This window comes from Pipistrellus kuhlii, unplaced genomic scaffold (genome assembly GCF_014108245.1).
Source record: "Pipistrellus kuhlii isolate mPipKuh1 unplaced genomic scaffold, mPipKuh1.p scaffold_m20_p_11, whole genome shotgun sequence".
In the NCBI taxonomy this organism is placed as follows: domain Eukaryota; kingdom Metazoa; phylum Chordata; class Mammalia; order Chiroptera; family Vespertilionidae; genus Pipistrellus; species Pipistrellus kuhlii.
Genome location: NW_023425416.1, coordinates 40,130,625 through 40,151,726, shown reverse-complemented (window position 1 = coordinate 40,151,726; position 21,102 = coordinate 40,130,625). Strand labels below are relative to the sequence as shown.

Here is a 21,102-nt window from a genome sequence, read left to right as displayed (position 1 = left end):
GCTCTCATTCTAAAAGTGTCTCTTGGTACCTAACCATGCCATAATGGATACGTACAACTTTGCCAATGTGCCGATTCCTTTGATCTCATTTTCCTGGGAGTTCCTGCATATATCATTACAGGCCATAAATCCTGACAGTTTTGAGTGTACTGCATAAATTCGAATAGGGACCTATTTCTTCCCAAGGGACTCACTATATTTATATTCCAACTTAAGGAAAAAAAAAAATTGTGTTGGTTTTTAAAGGTACATCATGCAGGGGGAGAAAAATCATACAAGACTACAACATGTAAGATAATTATGGAAGAAAAGAGTTTAAATAATAAAGGATAATTAACAATCTACCTTTATTCCACCATGAGTTTAAATTCCTTCCATTGTCACAGTTTATCTTTCCTTGCTTCACACACATGCCTGAGGCTAGCTGACTGGCTTAGAGCTTTAGAGCTGCTTTTCTCAAACTTGACTGTGTGTCAGAATTGCCTGAAGGGCTTGCTATGGAAGGTATTTCTGGTCACACCTCCAGTCCCGGACTCAGCATGTCTGGTGTGGGGCCTAAGACTGTATTTTCCACAAGGTCTCAGGAGGGGCTGATGCTGCTCCTTCAGAACCATATTTTGAGAACTAATAACTATAAAAATGGAAAATGGTAAGTCAGAAACTTAGAATTCTACAAAGTAAGTAGAACTGAGTATGTATTATGACCATCAAAATGCCTCATCTAACTCTCCTGGTACAACTCTGTTAGGTGTTATATTATCTTCATTTACAGATGAAAAGGCAGCTCCAAAGAGGCCTCATGGAGCCTCCCTGGGAGAGCTGGGATTTAAATGCTCAACTTTCCGCCAAAACCGGTTTGGCTCAGTGGATGGAGCATCGGCCTGTGGACTAAAGGGTCCCGGGTTCGATTCCACTCAAGGGCATGTGCCTTGGTTGCAGGCACATCCCCAGTGGGGGGTGTGCAAGAGGCAGCTGATCAATGGTTCTCTCTCATCGATGTTTCTAACTATCTATCCCTCTCTCCTTCTCTCTGTAAAAAATCAATAAAATATATTAACAAAAATAAAATAAATAAATAAATAAATAAATAAATGCTCAACTTTCCCCAAGTTTGGGTACATGTCTTTACCCTGTGCCAGATGCCCTGAATTGGGAGGGGGTGAGACATGTCTGTTGAGCTGTCAAGTATTCATGTCTTCTCATTCTCTCTGAGAGTGGACTTAGTGTGGAGGAGGTGATGAAGGGAGTCCAATGCAGAAATGAACACAAAAACTGCACTTCCCCATCCTTTAACAAGAGTGCATTGTTTGTGTTACTTGTTTTAATATTCATTTTTCCTAATACATAAATTAGCAATTATAGGAAAAAGAGTGTGAAGCTGATCTGTTTTGCTTTGGCTGGGTTGTATACCTAAGGAAGGGTATTTCGGAAACTGGGCCCTATACACAAATATGCAGTTTAATGTCACAAAGAATTACCTCTACAAATGAACTTCATTTCTAGTGGTTTGGGTGATAAGAACAAATACTAGTGATGTGAGTTTTAAAGCAAAAAGACACCTTACAGAGTACAAGCTAAAGGCAAAATAATCCAATTGATTTTTTAAGATTAAACACACACACACACACACACACACACACACACAAAACACGACACCCTCAAGTCTTGTTTAAATTGACCAAATTCAAAACCATCAAACTAACTTCCTAAAAGAATAAAAATGACAAGGGAGTTTCATCTTCATGAATCTTAAAATAATAATAAATTAGGTTGGTGGCTATTCTATTGTATATTCATATTGAGTTTCTAATGAGGAAAAACAAGGAGAAAACATATCTTTGAGAGTAAAGAATTCAAGAAACTAAAATCCACAGACAGAAACAATAAAAGAGAAAGTTTTTCATATTTTATCTCTATGAATATGCAAAATGTTAATCTGCAAAACATTTTAATGTTATTTAGAAAACATTAGTTAAATCCCTAATGGACTGTCAGGACAAATTAGGGCAAAACAAAATGGGAAAGAGAGAGAGGGATGGAGTGCAAACGCCCCTGCCAGAGGAAAGGGTGTCTTGTTTGATCAAGGTTGAAAATCCTGTTTAAGGGAAACCAGCCCTACGTCTACTGGCTGGCTGCCTTTCTGCACTAAGCTCTCAATATAATAGTGTATCACTAATGGATTGGGTATGGTGTTTTTCCATTTCATTAATGAAAAAGAGATAAAGGCCATTACTTGTCCTGATTACTATTCACAGTGACAAAGGGACACCTGAATGCATGTCTTCCAGAGAATCTGCAAAAGGCAAGACACAGGCCACTGAAAATCTGATTGGAAAATAATGAGGCAAAAATGCTATGTCATTGGGACCAGTATGTTTGCAGTGGTATGCATGTGAGGACCTGGGTAATAAAATGGGTACAAGAGGACTTTCAGAAGGTGACCCTAAGGAATTTACATGTATAAAAGCCAAGCAACTGGGACAACCAGAATGACCGAAACAACCAGTTGCTATGATGGGCACTGCAGCCAGCCAACCGGCCCCATCAGCTGGCCCGGCTCCCGATTGGCCCCTCCATCCCGATCAGGGATGGGCCAACCAACCAATCTCCCATGGCCCCTCCCTCCCCCACTGGCCTGGCCCCGATTTGTGCACCAGGCCTCTAGTCAATTATAATAATGTTAGTAAGGTAAATGACCATGATGGCTATCTAGGGAAAATGATGAGTACAATGAAACCTTCCAGACACATGGCATTGTTAAAGAACAGTTATATTTCTAATGGTTAAACACGTTGGTGGGTTTTGACCAAGTTCTAAAATTATTTCATGTAAGAAAGCTTTCCTAATAATTCTACTTTTTCCAAATACTTTCACTTTTTCTTCCACTTATTTGTTCACAAGACTATTTTCCCCATTTCAGAAAGCTCTCTGCACTTATTCAATCAAATTTCCAGACTTCCTAGGGTTTCTAAGTCTGTTTTTTTCTTGCTATTGCAATCTTTTGAAGTTAAGGTTAGGGTCCTGTAGAAGGGATGCCTATTATATGAGCATTTTTAAATATAGACATTATTTATTCAGTCAACAAATATTTACTAAGTGCCTATTCAGATGCTACTAGGTAATAAGGAAAATATGAATATTCCCTACTCTACAGAAGGTTTAAGTCTTGGCTCTAAAGGTAAAGAAAGGCAATAAAATCATTTTATATGCTACATGTTATGATGGGGATACTCCCAGGGACCTAAGGGAATAAGAAAAAGTGGCAACTGTAAGACAAGACAGAGAATGAGGGAGACAATCAAGGAGAAGAAAGTATCAGAGACAGTCCCTGAAAAACAAGCCGGCATTAGCAAGCTGAAGAGTAGAGGAAAAAGCAGTTCATTCAGAGGAACTACTCAAAGTTATCACACTTCCATTTATGTGAAGACCTTGGAGGCTTGGCCCATCCTGAGAACTAAAAAAAGTTCATTACATCTGGACCACAGAAGTAGTAAGAAATGAGTCTGAATAAGTAGATGTGGGGACCATGTCGCACTGGCTAAGGACTGAGGATGATGTTTTGAAGGTTGTGGAAAGAATTGATGTAATGTTTGTTTCAGAAAGATGGTTCCAGTAGAAAGGATGAACTGGGGTGGGTTGAGGCTTGAATCAGCAAGAGCAGTCAGATGGATGTCGTGCTCATGCTGCTAAGGGGATGACAGTTACCCAGAGCAACTTACTTGGGGAAAAAGAGGTCCTACATTTTAGGCATGGGAGAGAAAATTCAGGTATCTGGCTAGCTTATATTGCCTCCACATTTGTCTTCTCTATTTATAGTAAAAATCACTGTGAGATTTTTAATTGAGGGTGAGTCCTTATTTAAACTGTTTAATTTTCATAAAAAATGTGAGCTTCAGTACCACCAACGATAAGAATAGCACAGTCTTGATCTCTAGACCTCCAGGGATCTACAGACTAAAAATGGGGTAGTGAGGAATGTACAAATATCTACCCTATACAGTGTCCATTAGGTTAAAAAAAAAAAAAAAAAAAAGGAGATGGATAAAAGACTAATTCCCTATATGGGAGCAAGACATTTCTCCCATAGGTCTGAAGTGAGCAGATACTCACATGAACAATAGCTTTAAAGCAAGCGAAGCAAGTTTCCAAGGGCTATTTATTATAGTGTCCTTCAAACCTAAGTGAATGGCATTCTGCCAAAGCATACTTCAGGAAAAGCTATTTTTCAGGGGCTCAGTGAGACACAGTCATCCAGGTAAGACAGCTTTCTGAGATTAATCCAGGATATAATTTAGAATAACCAAAGAGAATGGATATACTGCATATTCTCCAAATATTTCTCAAAAAATTTAGTTTGTTTTAGCCAAGTTTCTGAAAGGTATGAGTAACTGTGACTTTGGAATTGTTATACTTCTTGACAAGGACTTGAAATGTAGCTTTCTTTGCTGCTGGTTACACACACATAGGCCTCTGTTTTAACCATCAGCTGAACTTGGCATTGGACGGATAGTGTTGAATTGAGCAAGCTAAAAAGAATTCAAGAGAACCCACCCACTCCACCTAAAAGGAACCCCCTGTATTTGGAGGTTAGCTGCAGGAAGCATACGATTCTTCTCAGAAAAAAATTAGGTCTGTTCTCACACAGAGACCAGTGAGCAATCACCACCCTGTGGTCCTACAGTGTGACACAGCTGTAGAGAATCATGTGTAAGCCACTCACAGCTTTGTGTAGTGTCGCATTCCTGGTAGATGTAAGTCTTGAGGGTTGCTATTAGAAACAATGAGTTTAGATTCAAAGATCTAATCCACTTTTGGCTATACTCATATGGTGGGTAGTTACTTACTAAGGTAACTACCAATTGTTATATGAAGACTTTATTGTTGCAGATAAAGATTAAAGAGTGTTAATCTAAAATTTATTCAGGTTTTTATGTGAAGGCTGAATAAGAATGGTCAGGGCCAGGTATTGGCACTAGGGAGACATTGTAATAATAAAATGAAAAGGTAACAAGGATCCTTCCTGAACTGGGGTAAAAGAATGGAATGGGGAGGACAGATTAAAAGTACATTGTAGAGGTAAAAGTTAGACAAAAAAGAAAGTTTCTATAGGGTGTAGAGAAAGCCAAATGTTTCTGAGGCTATAAGCAAAATTGCCTGGGAGAAAAATGCCTCATCAATTTATAAGAGATTTTCTATCCTTCTCCAAGCTCAATTGAATATTAAATCATATAGTTCTCACCCAAAAAAAGAACTATACTCCAAGCCACTGTCAAAGGCTGTAACAATCCTAACCATATAACTACACTTACTTGTAAAATCTTGGCTTACAGAAATAATATTTATAGAGGTTTGTTTGAATCCTGGGAAAGTCTGAAGAAGAAACTGAACTAGGAAGAAAGAGTGTTAGACTTAAATTATGGATATGAAGTTTGAACTTCCATGGAGCCAGCCAAGAGTAGTGGGAGGAGATGGGGGACATCTAAGAGGCTGGCAGAAACACAGGCATGGAATTTGAGACAAAGGATAGAATGAGCAATACAGATTTGGAAGTCATTTATATGAGTTAAAACCAAGAGAACAGATGACTTCTCTGGAAAGAGAATGAAAATAAAGCAAAGTGACCAGCACTCTACAAAACAAGATAGAATGGGTTTATACCTTTTTTTTTTAAGCAGAGGAACATTGACCAATGGATAAATCTATGCCAAAGAAGAAGGTGCCGATGGAATAGAGAGTAGTCGTGCTAAGACCATCAAAAAGGTAAAGACATGAAATCAAAAGCATAGAAGAGAGGGTTAACATTGTCAAAAAGAGGGACACACTTTACAAACACAGGAGACAAGAAGAGAGGAAAATGAAGAAGCAGACATTTGAAGAAAAAATATTTGTGGGAGACAGATCAATTATGGTATCCATTTCTCATAAAGGACAAGACAGCCATTTTCTGAGCATAAATGGCAGGATTAGTGTTTGTAACTTGAGAATATTGAAAAGTTTAAAACAACCAAAGGGAGCATAAATATGAGTGAGGGTCAAGCTAGACTTATAGAGAACCAATGGGTAGAGGACACAGAAACTTCCTTACTAGTTGGTTGTGACAATTACATGTAACAAATCAATCCACATAAAGCACTTGGCACAGCATCTTGAATATAGTGTGTTTTGTGTAGTATATAAAATCATCTTTGCCTTCACCGTACCTCCCATATATACTCACTGCATGAAAAGAATAAAATACATTTTGACCTATCCCATGTTTGTATTTACATTTTATAAAGGTGATTCAAGGTTCAGCTGTATTTTTGTCAAGCAACATTAAACATTGCCTGTTAGGTAAGGAAAGGATTAATAAAATACCATTCACATTGTCTTTAATTAGCTGGTGGCTATTAGGAAGGGCATAATATTCCCAATTAAACAATTTGAAGATGGTATCAGACAAGAACTTTATGACTGTGATGGATAAAAGAGAAAGAGAAGCAAAGATGTTCTGCCAACCTGGAAGAAGCATCCTCCCTGTTAGGTCCAGGCAGGGGGGAAGTCCAGAGCCTATGCATGCATCTGCGAAGTGGATGGTGACAAAGATAACTAACTGGCGCCTTCCTAGACCTCTGGCCCAAGGCAGGAATTCCACACCTCTCATGCCCTCTGTCCTTCCCTCATTAACAGCTGTATAAAAGAAGTACCTATGCTGTTTTGGCATGAACTTCCCTGGCCCACCCTAGAACCAGCAAGTTTCCCCCCAGAGCACAAAGATGAAAACTTCCCCCCTTTTATTTGCCTGGACTATGTGTCGCAAACCTCTCACCCCTTTCTTTCTACCCTGCTTCCCCGAAAATAAGGCAGTGTCTTAAATTAATTTTTTCTCCCAAAGTTGCGCTAGGTCTTATTTTCAGGGGATGTCTTATTTTTGGGGAAACACGGTATGAGTGACTGCTCCATTATTAGCAAAGACAACTCTGGCTATGTTCTGTTCCGCCTAACCTACTAGACTTAGTAAGACACCAATCATCAACCTCCCCTCACTGTTCATAGCCCCAATGCAAAATAAACCCTCACTTACTTAGGTCTTTCCCAAAGTCACACTACATGAGCTCAAATCCTGTAAGAAGCCTCTTAAACTTCTCAGATGCTCCATGGTTCACCTGATGTAACTTCTCTCTTTCTGAAAACTAGTAAACCAAATTTTATTTGACTACAGTTGGTTTCTGGTCTTCTTTGACTAGTAGGCTTTAACCTTCTAGGACAAGTATCTTAAAAAAATTATTTGTTTTCTTTTTACCAACACTTTGTAAAATAAACTAGCTTTGCTAAAATAACTGCTCAATTATTAATGAAATTCCCATTTCTTGAAGCCTGAGTCCTATGCTTTTCCAGATTTGAGTCTCTTGGGTAGATGGCTGGACTCAGAGCAGGCACATAGAGTAATTAAATTTATGCCTTACGGGGGCCTGCAATCCATTACTCTGAACCCAGTATGATTTTTCTGCCAAATGAAACTAAAGGGCACCACTGGTTTAATTTTTTTTTTCAATTTTTGTTTCCTTTTTAAGGAAATTTGATGTGATATGATTACAGTTTTGATATGCAGTATCTGGATCAGGTAGCTGAAGGCTTTTCAATCCATATTTTACCAAAACTAAATCACAGTTGAGTACACCAAAGTGCACAGTTCAGACAAGTGAAAATGTTATAAAGTCTGGTGTGATAATAAATATCATTTATGTTATATTTCACATTGTCAAAATAATTAAAGTTAATGTTGGAAAAGAAGGAAGAACAGGCAATATCTTGGATGGCAATGGACTTTGAAACAATATCATTTTGGTAAGGAACAAATATTTTGTGATCTACAGCTTGGGGAAACACATACATTATAAAATATAATATAATCATAATATTATGTATAATATATAATCTTAATATTACATATGTAATATAAAGCATGGAAGTTAGATAATATCAATGTCATTAAAGTATATTACATATGGTCCTAATTTCAAATGTGTTAGATCAATTCCATAAATCTAAGAGACTAGAAAGTCTCACATTAAGGAAACTGGAAAGATTTTCAGACTGTTCCAAGTGCTACATGAAAGAAGCAGAATATATTATTTGAAATGTGACTTCATTATGAAAACCATGAAAAGCAACAGCCAAGTGGTTGTGGTTTATTGTCTGCCTTCTGGTAGGTGGGCAATAAACTCACATAAATGAAGAGTGACTTTAGATGACAAAACCACTCAAAGACCTATGCCACTTCTACAGAGAGAGAAGCTTCTCTTAATTCTGCCTTCAACACCCTAGTATTGAGACATAATGAAGTGAAGTGGGGAAAATTTTAGAAGTCATCACTGCTACCACTACCACAATATAATCATCACAGTCATCATTATCATCTTGATATTAATACACTCATCTTTTCCTTCTATATATATTCCCCACAATTATGTATATTCAAAGGCTGTGCCACTAAAATTTTAGCAAATTATATGATTTCCAAAGCAACACATCAAAAATGTTGAAAAAAGAAATTAAAAACACAGGATAATCACTTAATGCAGTCTCTTCTAGCTTCTTTTTTGTGTGCATGCTTTAGAACGGAGGATCACAATGATTGTTTAATTTTGTCACTTTTTTCACTTCACATTTATAAATATTACTTTTTATGTTAAAAAGCTTTAATATTTATATTAATTCGCCTAAAATAGTATAATTGTTAGCCAATAGAGAAGACATGTAATGTATTCCCTTAGTAGTTCTCCTATTTTTAGGTAGTGGGTTAGGAAACAATATTTTAAATCACTACTTTGGTTCAGTCAATCTATCATGGCAAACATAAGGTTAACGATACTTCAAAAGTTCTAACATACTTCTCTGAATGTCTGAATGTGGGGAAAGAGAGAAAAGGAAGCCCTGATGATTATTCACTATCTATGACAAGTCAAGCACTTACTAGGTATTTTACATATGCCATCTCAATTAATCCTCCTATTAGTACGCAGAGGAGCTGCTAATGCGTTTTTATCTACACCTAAGAAAAGGAAAGGCAGGCTTCAAAACATTAAGGTGGCTGTCATTGTTAAATAATTGTTAAATAATGGGACTAGGAGTCATGAATATCCTCTTGACTCTAAAAGCCATTTCCAATTATTACACCATATTTATGTCTATTCAGAGTTGCATGTGTGTGGATGAATAAAAATAGTCCCTGCCTGCACATTTTTGGATCAGATGAATACATAATCACAATCAACTCTCATTTTATCTTTCCAATGAGACCTTACAGCACACAAACTTCCCTGAGCCCATTAGCATTTATTTATTTATTTATTTATTTATTTATTTATTTATCATAGGAATTAGAGCTTTTGTTTTCCCAAACTGAATTTGTGCAGGGTTTCCAAAATTCAGCACTATATTAAAAAGCGCGCGCACACACACACACACACACACACACACAACAACAAAAAACAAAAACAAACACAAACACAAACACACACACACACACACACCAGCGTATCAATGCACGGTTGAGAGCAATAGAGAGCACATGCCACCAGGAACATTTGCAATGCACTATGCCTGACTCTGCCTGTCCTGATAACCAAGGCCAAAAGGAAATGAATTGAGTTATATGTTTTACATTGTCAGATCAAAAGAAGTATACCCGTTCATCTGGGAGATTCTTGCCTAGGCACTGAACTCAAGGAGCAATTCATAATTTGCTTCTTTATATGAGTGATGTGGAATAAAATAATAGACAATGACTTCCACTCTGGCATCTCAAAAAATCTAGTAGAATTAAGTGTTTGTGTCATATGCTACCTGTCTAAGACACAAGAGGTTAAAACATTACATTTTAACTCTGTGAAAGCATTTCTAGAGGGACAGGCAATCTTATGGTTCAGGTGTTTTGCTTATCTGATAAACTAATTTGACAAAGAGTCTAGAGAAATGTTAGCCTGTCAGGCAGCATCTCTCCAGAATCAGATGTCTCTAGCATGCCTTTGCCAAGTGCTGGACTACAGTCCATTCTTGACTGGATTCTCTGATGGGAACCTCAAGTGCCCACTTTGTGCTGCTGATTAAAAAGGGAACCCTGTGCAGTCAGTACCACATATGCTGATTCATGCCACACAATTAGCTTCCATTAAAACCCTCATGTACTGCTGGTGGGAATGTAGACTGGTGCAGCCACTGTGGAGAACAGTATGGAGCTTCCTCAAAAAACTGAAAATGGAACTCCCATTTGACTCCTAGGAATATATCCCAAGAAACTACAAACACCAATCAGAAAGGAAATATGCACCCCTATGTTCAATAGCTAGGATTTGGAAACAGCCTAGGTGCCCTTCAGCAGACGTTTGGATAAAAAAACTAAGGTACATCTACACAATGGAATACTATGCTGCCATAAAAAAGAAGCAATTCTTATCATTTGCAGCAACCTGAACAGAACTGGAGAACATTATGCTGAGTGAAATAAGCCAATCAATGAAAGAGAAACACCACATGACCTCACTCATTTATGGATAATAAAGAACATTATAAACTGATGAACCAAAAGATAGATATAGAGACAGTAAAGCAACAAGCAGACTGTCAAATTACACTGGGAGGGTAGGGAGATCTGGAGGAGATAAGATATCAACTGAAGGACTTGTATGCATGCATATAAGTACAACCAATGGACACAAAACTCTGGGGAAGGCAGGCATGTATGAGGGGGCAATGGTAAGATATGTATACATATAATAATTTAATAAAAAATAATAAAAAACAAACAAACAAAATGACTGTTATCTTGAAAGGGCTCTTGCCCTCTGTTGCATTATGGGGACATCGCTCTTTAGATGACTGAAGTACTAAGTGACACTGGGTGCTGCTGCTGTGTTGCTAAGCCCATGGCTGTCATTCACTGAGGGATGCTAGGGCAGATTCACTGGGATGCTGCTTTCCCTTTGATGTGTGTGTTGCATCACCAAGTGGAATTTCACTCTAACTTTGCTGCAGAAGGGCAGTCATATCTCCAGCCATCCAAGACCTGTCCTGTGCAGTATTTGGTCTTTAGACAAAACCAAGAAAGTTTATTTTCACCTTCTTAGTGCAGGGCAAAAACAAAACAAAAACAAAAACAGTACTCCAAACCAGTTCCTCAGGGGATAACTGGTCCATCAAGAATAACTTCCTTGGACACTAACCAACCAACAACAAGAAAAATACCAGCCCATATAGGGTAACAAAGCTGCAAAATATATTTTACTGCAAATCTGCTGAGAGGATGAATCCCTTGCATTTTCTCTAAATTTATAAAAGTAAAGAATTTTAAAGGCTGGCAAGGAAATGTTAAACAGGATACATATTTTGTCTTATGGATTGATAATTCTCTGTTGCCGGGTACATGCAAATAAATTCTAGGAAACCAAATGGAACTAAGAACCTTTTATGAGCATGTAAAAAGTATAGATTTAAAGTGTTTTAATACTACACCACTACAATCACTCATGCTATACAATCTAAAATATTAAGATATGTCTCAGTCTTCATCTCAATCTCTTTCATCTGTTTTTCTGATATTTCATCAGCTTTTCAATAAGTGTTTAAAAACCACAAAAATACATACTTTAAAATTAAAAAAAATAAAAATAAAACCACAAAAATGCTAACTATAAAGAAAAAGTACATTGGTAAGATGATGTAGGTATACATTGGTATTCACCTCCCACAACCACATCAAAATTACAACTAAAATGCAGAACCACCATCATTCAGAACCATCTGAAAGCTGGCTGAATGGAGACCCTACAACTAGAGAAGTAAAGAAGAAAGCACAATGAGACTGGTAGGAAGGGCAGAGGTGATGAACAGGACCTGTACCCACGTGTGCAGTTGTTTTTTTTAAATATCTCAGCTACAGAGGCTGCACCTGAGGAACAAAGGGTCCCAGCTCCATATCAGACTCCTAACCCAGGGTTTCAGAGCTGGGGAGAGAAGTCCCCATAACTTCAGGCTTGTAAAAAACAGCAGAGGTTGGGGTTGAGTGACACAGAAGCTGCTGGAGACCCAGTGTTCCTTTGTAAAGGGCCGATGAAAGAACTTACTCAGATTCGATCCCCCTGAGCTCCATCACTGGGCTGCTTTTGGGGAATCCAGGGACATACAGGAAAGAATTGGATTGACTAGCATAGGTGTAAGAACTCGGGGGGAGAGGGGGCAGCTTTCTTTATTTCAGCTAGTGTAGGCTTAATTTCTGACTGGTCCTTTTTTATGTCTTTGAAATTCTCACTAAGAACCTTGAAAGTCTCACGAAGTCCCTTCAACTCTGTATCCAGCAGTTTGCTTGCTTCCATTTCTTTATTTATGACTTGTTTCTTTGTCTCCACATTTTGACTGCTTCCCTGGGTCAAAATGTGAAGCACAGGGGTGCTCGCAGGTATCATTGTTCCTATGCTGAGACGTCCCCTGTTGCAGAGCTGACAAGCAGCCATATCTGAGTCTCTATGAGCCTGGCTCACACTGTTGGCTCCATCCTGATGATTCCCTAAAACCCCCACCCCATCCAGTTGGCAACCCTACTCAAGCTGTTTGCAGCATCTTTTCCATATGAATGGCCAGGCCTGGCTCAGACTTCAAACTTTACAAAAATCTCTCAAACAAGCAGCAGCTGGTGTCAGCATGCCTCAAACCTATAAATAAAAGGCCCAAGACCAGGCACCAGCACCAACCTGCCTTGCTTCACAGTAGGATCTTACCTGGACACTTCTAAGCCCAATACAAGTAGCAGCTGCAGCCATCTTTGTAGCTAATGTTGGGTGGTCCCAGGCAGTGGCTGACTTTGCACCTCCCTGAAGGTCCCAGAGTCAGTGCACCCAGTGGAGAGATTCAGACCATACCAGAATATAATTCTACACATCCACAAGTGACACACTCAAGGGGCATTCTCAGTGAGCACCACTGAAAGCAAGTCCTGCTCCAAAAGGGTGTCTCCTACATAGGTGCTTTCCCACTATAATCGTAGCTGGTCCTCACAGCCAATTGGCCTGAAGATCAATTCCTCTCAGTAACTCCAACTGCAATCAAGACTCAACTACTGTGCACATAGCCCACACAGGGGCACACCTAGAATGCCCAGCTCAGGTGACTAGGGAGGCTGAGCCACTGGGCCCTTCAGGACACTTACTACACAAGGCCACTCTACCAATTCCAAGAAATGTAGCTGCTCTACCTAATATATAGAAACAGACACAGGGAAAACCCAAAATGCGGAGACAAAGAAACAAATCATAAAAAAGTGGAAGCAAGCAAACTGCTGGATACAGAGTTCAAGGGACTTAGTGAGACTTTCAAGGATCTTAGTGAGACTTTCAAAAACACGAAAAAGGACCAGTCAGAAATTAAGCCTACACTAACTGAAATAAAGAATAATTTACAGGTATTAAACAGTAGAATAGAGGATTCTGAGAACCAAATAAACAATTTGAAATATGAGGAACCAAAAATACCCAATCAAAAGAGCAAAAAGAAAAATGAATTTAAAAATATGAAGATAGTGTAAGGAGCCTCTTAGAGAACTTCCATTATATCAACATTCACATTGTGGCATGCCAGAGGGAAAAGAGAGCAAGATATTGAAAACCTTTTTAAAGAAATAATGAAGAAAACTTCCCCTACCTGATGAAAGAAATTGACTTACAAGTCTAGGAAGCACAGAGAGTCCCAAAGAGACCCAAGATATACTATAATTAAAATGTCAAGGGTTAAAGACAATAAGAGAATCTTAAAAGCAGCAAGAGAAAAGTAGTTAGTTACCTACAAGAGAGTGCTCTATAAATATGACTGTCAGCCGATTTCTCAACAGAAACTTTGCAGGACAGAAGGAAGTGGCAGAAAATATTCAAAGTGATGAGTAGGAAGGACTACAATCAAGATTACTCTATTCAGTGAAGTCATCATTTAGAATTGTGGGTTAGATAAAGAGCTTCATAAACAAGAAAAAGCAAAAGGAATCCAATACCACAATGTATTACATGATATGTATTACATGAAATGTTGAAGGATATCCTTTAAAAAGAGGAAGAGGAAAAAGATAAAAGTATGAACAATGAAATGGCAATAAATACATACCGTATTTTTCGGACCATAAGACTCTCCGGACCATAAGACGCACCAGTTTTTAGAGAAGGGGAATGAAGAAAAAAAGATTCTGAAACAAATAGTGTCCTAAAATATTTTATGTGCATTAAAACCCAACATCACAGTCATAAACACATGTAATCAACCCTGTAAAGTAAACAGCAGCATTTAGAACCATTTTAGAGCCGGGCAAGTAAAAAAACTTTTTTTTTAAAGTATATGTGTAGGCTATATTTGGACCATAAGACGCAGGGACTTTGGGGGGAAAAAGTGCGTCTTATGGTCCGAAAAATACGGTATGTATCAACAATTGAATCTAAAAATCAAAATCTAATGAACAAAATAAGCTAGTGATTAAAATAGAATCAGAGGCATGGAAACATAAAAAAGACCAACAAATCTCATAATGTAGAGGGGAGGAGGGGTGGGATAAGATTAACCAAAGATCGTATATGCATACTAGAAGCCCAATCATGAAATTCATGCAAGAGTAGGCCTTCTTTAGCCCAGCTACCGGCACTGGCTTCCCTCCAGCACCCAAGACCTGGGCTTCCCTCAGACCACCAGTGGGCACCCAGGACATGGATTTCCCTTTGCCTACCGGCAGGCACCCAAAACCCAGGCTTCCCTCTCAGCTCTGGCTTATCTGGAAGGTTGTCTGGAAGGACATCCAGAAGGATGTCTGGTCTAATTAGCATATTATGCTTTTATTATTACGATTATTATAGATATGCATTACCTATGGACACAGACAATAGGGTGGTAAAAGCCTGGAGTGGGAAGGGAACTGGGTGGAGATAGGAAATGAGGGGAATAAGAGGGACATCTGTAATACTCTCAACAATAAATGTTTAAGAATAAATAAAAATTTTAAAAAAGTACAACAAAAAAAAGAATGCTGGTAACAGTATTGATTTGGAATATTTATGAAAATAAATTGATTAGAAACAGGAGTGAGCAAACTACAGGCCAAATTCAACTTGCTGCCAATTGTAATAAGTAAAGCTTTATTGGAACATAGCCATGCTTATTTATTCACACATGGTCTGTGGTGGCTTTTGTCGTAAAAGACTGAGCTGATTAGTCATGACATAGACTGTATGGCCGACAAAACCTGAAATATTTTCTATCTGGACCTTTATAGAAATAAAACTCCTTGATTAGCAAATAGGCATAGGATTTTGTATCTTCCTTGCCCAACTTCCCATCACCATCCCACAAAAAAGTGGGCTAAATTACAGTGATTTTATATACCAGAACAGTCTTTGTGCTTAACCCCTCTTTGGTTATCAGTTACTTGAATGGAGCAATGAAAATTGTGGTCCCTCAGGAAAAGTCAGACTTCATAAGTGTATCAGGAAGAACACAAAAACAGCATGCACATGTCTGTTTGTCAAACATTTGTATAAATATCATGTACAAAGTCCTGTTCTGTGTTTTATGACCGTTCTTTATAACCCTATTCTCTGTTAGATCCTATGCTCTTTGTAGGCAAGGAATGCAACTGTGACCTATAGCCTTGATTCTTTGTAGTAAGCACTATAGGAGCTCAGAAAATATCAATTGGATGAATGCATAGAAGGTAGAACAAAGTCTGTCTTCTTAGAACTTATTGGAAAGAAAAAATCAATTAATTAGCACACTTAAACAAATGCAGTTTTGTAATCAAAGTAGATGCACAGTATTTGAGCAAAGAAATGAAACTAATTTTCATGCATGGCTGGTGGGAACACATAACTCTGTGTCAGGTCTTTTACAGTAAATACAATTTAATGGCTAATTGTTGCTAATTGGAGGTACTAATGGTCCTAATGTTTAATTAAGAGATGGAAATCATTTGTAATTAGCACATGGTATCCATGAAAACAGATGTTTAGAGCTGGAAAAAATAGTTTTGTTCTTTGAAGTATTTTAAACACCCCCGCCCATCCGAATTATGAGAGAGTTTTATAAAGTAATTCCCACCCCAGAAGAGGCAGTATAAAGATAGACTTCAACCAAATCTTTGGTAGAGCATCACCAATTCCAAGTTAATAAGGTTTTCCAATGCAAAGTCATGCTATCAACTAGCAAAAACAATATGGAAAAACTGCCTACTATTTTAACAGTGAATTCTGCCCTAATTTGGGCAAATACCTCTGTAAAGGACATCATTTGCAGAGCATAATTTCCTGACTATAACATCGAAGGACTTCATATTCAACCACACTGAGTGAATCTGTATCATGACTTAAGTATGCCTTTTCTGTGAAATATTGCTATGAAGTTGTATTGATAACATTGAATATTTTCAACCTATTTTTAGCTGGTGTGCACGAAGGATAATCCAGAGAATAAATATATGTTCCAGATGTTTGCTGGATTCTTCTAAAGCACTTTGGGGGCACTTTTCTCATTTCTTGTCTTTTCCAAAAACAGATCCAAATTTTGAACTCTAAGGTTTTTAGAAAAGGTGGACAAATTTTGGTTCTACTTTAGTTCTCTGTCAATAGTTTTTGCTTGATTTCAGGATGACAACCTTCAAGGGAATTAAGCTTAAAGCAATTGAGATACAATTTTGACAACATATTATTTTTTAGTTTTCATATGTGCCACATCAAATCCAACTAGGAAGAAGGAAAAAATGATGACTTCAAGATTTTTTAAAAAGTTGCTTAAAATAGAAAGATCTTTTAAAGAGTTGTAACTGTTGTGGAAAAGAAAAAAACAAAAAGAGAACAGTCTCTTGATTTTGCATGAAAACATAGATAGTTCCAACCTCTGTCCTGCATTCTTAAAATGAGCTGGAAAGGTAACGCCAGTGAAATAAATCAGACTCCTATTTCTCAAACTTTAAGCATTTTCTTTAGGACATCGCCACTATGGCCTTTTCTCTATAACCTATTTGAATTAGTTTTTTTTTTTTTTAAATGTATTTACTGTTTAACTAGTTCTCTTGGACTTTTCCTAAGCAAAGTATTCCTTAAGCTATGCTTTTGGTGAACTTATTCTGTTATTCAAATTTACATAAAAATAACTATATAGCTGCTGAAATACAAATAAAAATTTTGGGTCCCTGTACTCATAAATTAACTTTAAGTATCAAAGTGATACACAAATCTCACTATGGAAAACACTGATCTGAAAGACTTTTCTGCCTTCAATTAAATCTATATTCCAAGTGTTCTGGAAAGAACTTTGTTCTTAAAAATTCTTCCTATGTTTTGTAACATGTTTTGGAAGTATGCTGCTAGCAATCCCCTATATTGGGGACATTCTCCCTGATAATTAGCACATATCTTATTAATGCAAAAAAACAAATAATAAGACAATTCCAGACACAAAAATACCCCATTTCAATAGCAGCTTAATTTCTTTAATCTTTGTCACCTTCACCTCCAGTCCACTTTGGCCTCCTGCTCCCATGACCTTGACTTTGCCAAGAAATAGTTTATTATCCAAAATCTTAGTATTTTCTCCAGAACACTTTATACATTTCATTCATACTTCTTCTCGATCTTTCCACTTTCTCCCCAGCTCCCTTGCCTATTGCCCTCTTTTCTCATTCTGTTCATCATGGAAAGTATAGTATTGATTGAATGTGTCACTCAATCACTCTTTTGACAATACTGTCATCACACATTGCCCTTTTTCTCACTCTACTCAGTACAACCTTAGCTGAGGATTAATCCACCTGAATGCCTTTCTGGATACTGATCACTACTGTGGAAAATTAAACATCTTCATAGATGGGTATCACAAAAATTTGTAATCTGTAGCGTCAAATGGACCCCCAGTACTGCCTTTCAAACTTTCTATGTATTGCCAGTTGGCTTTCTTACTCCATAGTTTCCCCAAATTCTGTTCTCCATGACATCTCCCATTCATTCTCAGATGTCACTTAATATGTCTCATAAAAAATAGTATTTATCATTTAGGAAATTCTTTGATTTCTTATTCCTACATTTACAAACTTCCAACCCCTTCTTTTGCTCTCCCACATTCCTAGAAGTATCTGGCTTCCTCAGTGACCTTGCTCTATGAGTCACCTCTCCATGAATTACATCTTGATATTTGAGAACTCTTTCCTGGCTTCTTCCTATTATGACCAAATATTTCCCATCTTAAAAAGTAGTAAATCAATCACTTCCATTGCCCATTTGTTTTTATCTACTCTTCTTGAAAGCCAAAATTGTTATGTTTCTAGCATTTGTTACATCCACTTCCTTACTGCACATTCACTGTCTTCATTCTTCCCCTTAAAACTGCACCACCAGATTGACTAGTGACCTTTCTATAACTAAATCCAATGGCTTCTTTTCAGGACTCATTTTACTATATGGACTTCTCTTGAAATACTCTCTCTCTTTGGCTTCTTTTGAAACAACATATACTTGGTTTTCCTGCTATGCCTATTGTTATCTTTTCCAGTCTTTATTTTAGGCTCCTTGTTCTTAAATTTATTTTTTTGGGGGGTGGCCATTTTTGTTTCAAGGATCCGCCTACTTGTCTTTGTTCTAAGCACATTCCTTGGGTGACATGACTTAATTTCAAGGTAATAACTCCAATATCTACCTGAAGCTAAGAGCTAACTTCTGACCTCCAGACACACACACATCCAAATATGTGTTATCTCCATTTGGATGCCTCATAGATACTTCTAACTCAACAATACTGAACTTGGCCGTTTCCCTCTGGTGTATTAATTGTTAATTAATTAATTAATTAATGTAAGGGTGTCTTGGAGACATGTTCAGGGGATTAGCTCATGATGAGATGCCACTGCCCACTGCTTCCCTGGTTGCAAGTCTTATGGGATCCCTTAGAATTTAGAGGATAACCTGCTTATGGGGGATGGAGAAACATGCCTTTCCTCTGGATTAGATTCTTGAAAATGACATATCAAGCCATTGAAGTGATAGGAACGTAACTCTTCTCTCTCCTTCTATTTTGATATCCATTTAGTTATTACACTGACAAAGAATTGATTACTATTTGATTGTCCAATATTGACATACTGAAAGATATGAGAAGGAAATATTATTACACTTTTGCCTGATTCACTTTCCTGATTTTCCCCAGGGTTGGGCAAAGAATATCCCATTTTTCAAAAGTTACTCAAGTTGTGCCCACCAGATAATTTATAAACATTTTTAAAAGTAAGCTTATTTTCCTTTATAGATAGACCAGAGAGACCAAAAAGCTCTGTGCAAATTTATCAGATGTCAAACCACCAATTAAATCTTATCAGGGGAAAACAACTATGAAGTCCTGTAAATTGTTCTTGTTCCTATCTCTTCTATATTAGTGCCTCCTTTTGTATTCCACTGATGGGATCTTAGCACTTAAAAAAATATTAATGATATCAATACCAGGGCTTTCTAACTGTTCTATGTGATTACTGCTTCTTGTTGCTTAAGCACACACAAAAATGCCAGATTACATTTCTTAAGGCTGTACTTTAATTGAGTCATTTCTCAGCTCAAGGACTTTCTGTGGCAGCTGTCTGTGGAATTAGGTGGGAACTTCAAGCCAGATGTTCTGCTTTAATTCATATGCACTGATTCAGACCCATGGTTAATATCTAGTAAGTGCTTTTGATGTTTTCATTGCTTTTGTATGTCTGTGTGTGTGTTCTTAAAAGTGGAATCAGAAAACCTAGTAGAAGGAAAGTTTCAGTTTCTGTCTTTCCTCCTTATTAATATTGGTGAATTTTCAAGAATAGATGCCTCTTGTTAAACAAAGATGCCATATATTAAACCAAGTAAAGGCTACATTACATTAAACAAAGTATGCCAAATGAAACACATTATGCTATGATAGGATACACACTTTGGAGAAAGATAAGCGATGTTTAATTAATGACAATTTATAGAGCTCTCCAAAAAAAGCAAAGTGGTCCTGGCTGGTGTGGGTCAGTGGTTAGAGTGCCAATCTGTGCACCATTAATTCCTGGTCCAGAGCATATACATGGGTAGCAGGTTCAGTACCCGCCCCTCTCTCCCCCACCAGTCAGGGCAAGTATGGGAGGCAACCAATTGATGTGTATCTCTCACATCAATGTTTCTCTCTGTCAAAGATCAATGGAAAAAATAGCCTCACTCCTTGGGTGAAGATTTTTAAAAAAAGTGACTTTATAACTGAAAGCTAACTCATTGTTTCTCAATTGAACTAATAAGATGAATATTCAGCCATGAGCACCATTATACAAGTCCATCAGACATGAGGAAAGGATTGCCCTTTAGATGCTAGGTCAGGTAAACCCAGTGGCTAAGAGCATGCTGCTCTCTGTCTGAAAACTACCACTCAGTGGCCAGGCTCTACCGACTGATGGGCTCTCCTGGCCTTCATTGCTTGCTTTAGATTGTATATCCTCATCATCTAACACGTGAAAGGATTAAAGGGTTCACAGCTCTTTAGGCTGCCAGTATTTTATTTAAAAACAGATCAACAAAAGCGAAAAATTATGCCCATTATCCTCTTTCCATGAAACCAAAATTCAAAGTTAAGGCAAAATTCAAAATAAAAACCCACCTTTTCACACACGCATACCCTATTATAAACTGCACCACCAAAGTTTATGAAACAACTTAAATGTTGCTAATAAAAATCCTCAAGATCCTAAAGGATTCTCAGATCACTCTCTGACATTTTGCTGTACAAGTAGAACATTGGCAGCTTCTCTTTCAATATCCAAAATATCATTTTTGGAACAAATCTGAAGTTTTGATTCATTCAACAAACAATTATATTGAGCACCTACTATGGGTGAGAGACACTACGCTGGGTGTTGAGCAAGCAAAATGGGATGATTTTTTGATTTCAGAAGAATTCTGGTCTCCAAAGCAGTGCTTCTCAAACTACATTCTATTAATTTGTGCCCTCCTCTGATAAACATAAATATCCTCTCCCAACTAAGAGCCTCTGATACACAGAACATAGACTCTATGTTCTGTGTATCCTTCATAGATCAAATGTCTTTGAGCT

General features: G+C 37.6%; 1 protein-coding gene across 13 annotated transcripts in view; it reads right to left on the bottom strand.

Annotated features, from left to right (window-relative positions):
* The window catches only part of RBMS3 (RNA binding motif single stranded interacting protein 3), a 615,090-nt gene that overhangs the window by 42,684 nt on the left and 551,304 nt on the right, over positions 1-21,102 (bottom strand). The window lies entirely within an intron of this gene.